This window comes from Cyprinodon variegatus, unplaced genomic scaffold (assembly GCF_000732505.1).
Source record: "Cyprinodon variegatus isolate N-32 unplaced genomic scaffold, C_variegatus-1.0 Scaffold77, whole genome shotgun sequence".
In the NCBI taxonomy this organism is placed as follows: domain Eukaryota; kingdom Metazoa; phylum Chordata; class Actinopteri; order Cyprinodontiformes; family Cyprinodontidae; genus Cyprinodon; species Cyprinodon variegatus.
Genome location: NW_015150530.1, coordinates 390,592 through 393,429, shown reverse-complemented (window position 1 = coordinate 393,429; position 2,838 = coordinate 390,592). Strand labels below are relative to the sequence as shown.

The 2,838-nt window shown below is 38.2% G+C and overlaps 1 protein-coding gene across 1 annotated transcript in view; it reads right to left on the bottom strand.

Annotated features, from left to right (window-relative positions):
- LOC107083553 (high-affinity choline transporter 1-like) overlaps window positions 1-705 on the bottom strand; it is an 11,587-nt gene extending 10,882 nt beyond the window's left edge. Inside the window, exon 1 of the mRNA XM_015372871.1 lies at window positions 518-705. The gene's annotated coding sequence lies outside the window, so the exon portion shown is untranslated. The remainder of the gene's footprint in view (window positions 1-517) is intronic.
- Between the last annotated feature and the right edge of the window lie 2,133 nt (window positions 706-2,838).

Genomic DNA, 2,838 nt, shown 5'->3' with positions numbered 1-2,838 from the left:
TAAATAAATAAATAAATAAACTGATCACATTTATATGTTCCAGATTAAAGTATTTGTTGCTCTGGCTGCAGATAAAGAAGGACGTGGCCAATATTAGATAACATGAACAGTTTTATTCCTGCATAAAATGGAAAGTTTATAAACCAGGGAAACCAAAGGACGTTTCCAAAGCTGTTGGTCTGACGCGCCTTGTTGCTTTCTACTTTACTGCTCATCCTTTTTAAGGATGTTTTTCTTCACATTTTAACATCATTTATTTAAGTATATTCATTACTTTTTCAGCTCAACACAGACTTTTTTTTTTTACACCCATGCGTAAAAGCCCAGTAGTCCTTTTAACGCACCAACTAGACTAATATCCACATAGTTTATTTAAGTAGACTTAAAGCATTTGCCATTTGATGCTGTTGCTTCATAGGTTCATAATATTGATTTCTTTAAATCATGTCAAGACAGTCAAAAAACAATTTTACTAGATTGGACTCCGTTAAATAAGCTAAAACAGCGCATTTCTTACCTTTCTCTTTGAGGGATTGGTCTTAACAGTTGATATGAAGTCTTCTGAAAAATAAATTAAAAAGTATAAAGATATCCTGGGTAAAAATCACGGCACTTTCTTGTGTATTCCTCCCTGGCGCGCAACCCCGCAATTCCACTAAGCAGTTTTTCTTTTCTTTTTTTTAATTGGTGAAGCTGTCCGGTGGAGCCGCGGTGCGCAGAGGGACGCAGAGAGGGAGGGTGGAGGTGGGGTGGAGATGAATGGGAGTGGTGGGTTTATTGGGAGCTGTCAGGGGGAGTAGATGGTGGATGAATGTCTTCCAGGGCAGGACGAAAATAGCACCTAATAGAGAGTGGCGTGACGCACTGCCTCTCTGGAAAATCTTTCCAATATCATCTTGGCTGTGGTTGAAAAACCTTTACTTTGCTGCGTTACATCTCAGGCCTGATTAACGATGTTGCGCAGCTGGTTCCTGTTTTTATCCCCACATGCAATTTATTAACACTGGTCTCACAAAGAGAAGACTTTGATTTAAGTTTATTCCCCACTTTCCCCACTGGTTATTACATTGAACAGGGGCGGTCCCAGACCAGATTTACCACGGGGAGCACTGCTTTTAAATTGGGGCACAGAGCAAAAGAATCAAAAAAGAAACATCAACAATGAATAAATAAAAAAACAAATAAAAAAACAGGACTTATGCTTATTGTTCAATACAATAAATGAGCCATAGAGTTACTTGTGGCTCTGGAGCTGCAGGTTGCAATACCCTGATCAGGAAAACGAACTGCTAAAGCCAAAAGTGCAACACCTTCATTTTGAGTCACCATGAAGACAGTGAAGGTAAACAGAAATGAAAATGTTTCAAGGGACCAATCTGTGATGGTTTTAGTTAGTGTTATGTCTTCAGCAAAGGGGCCATAATGGGGCCAGTTCTGCAGGGGCACTTGGGCTGCTGTCTAGAACCGGGGTGTTAATTTTTAAAGCAGCAACACTGACTAGAAAAATCTTTTTGAGAAAACTACAGGGAATTATTGATGCCAAAATCTTAAGTCAAGTAGATTGTCCGAAGCCCATAACATTACCAATGACCCCTCACACCCCCACTATGGACTGTTCTCCCTGCATTCCTCTGGGATGAGGCTTCGTAGCATTCGATGCAGGTCCAGCAGATTCCAAAACAGCTTCTTTCCCACTGCCATCAGACATCTGAACCGTTGAGAAAACTCTAAATCATATTACAAACTCTGCATCACACTGATAACACCAAACCAACATTCTGTATATTTGCACCATATATAAATGCTCTGAGCTTCCATATCAATCCGTTTTTTGCACCATATTTTTTTCTCCCACACTATTTATATTTGATCACTGCTGCCCTTTATGTAATGGAAATGTCCATTTACTGTCTGCAAAGCTGTACTAAATGAAAATTTGTTTTGTATACACTCTGTATACAAAATGACAATAAAAGTTGTCTAAGTTAAACGCTTTGACCCAAGTCAAAATATACACATTAAAAGTCAAAAAGTGCAATTTCCACATCAACCTCAGTTCAAGTTCATACAGCCTCAAGCCATCAATAAGTGTCAAGTCATGACATCAAAGTTCTATGTCAGGTATTAAGAAATGCAACCCCCAACCTAAGAAACATACATCCCATATCAACACATGCAGTCCCAAGTGATGCAAACCATCCTAAGGCAAGGCATGCAAAGGGCAAGCTGCCTAACTCTGTTGACTGGACTGAAATGGCTTTTTTTTTGGAAAGGATCTTTAGATGCTGTGCTGTAAATTAGCACCATGCAAAAAACTGAATTTTTGCTTCAAATGAAGGCATACACTTCCCATGTTCAGCTTTGATTCTAAATCACAAGTCAAAACACTCATTTTAAGATTTGCATGTCCCAAGTGAAGATGTATAACCCCTAAGGGATAGAAACAGGATGTTAGGATAGGCCAAATCCAAATCAAGGGATGCAGGTGCTGTAACTGTAACTAAAAAACACATTTCAAATAAATCCAGTCTTCTTTGAAATAATTATTATCCCAAAGGGACACTCGTTATTGCATTTTGTTAAAGATTTGACATGTTTATTAACTGCCTATTAGACGAAACAACTTTTCCAATGTAGCTTTTATATTAGAGTGCAGACTATCTATTTATTGTCAAACTAATTGAAATAAGCTTCTGTTAAAGATTAAATGAAGCATGTTAATTATTATGCTATCAGTTTGTTTAGATGTAGCTAATTTTAATAGTGTAGGGGCAATTGTTTGTCAAACCAAACATCCAATAAAGTTCCAATAAGCCACTATAGGCACTGGGGTCACGT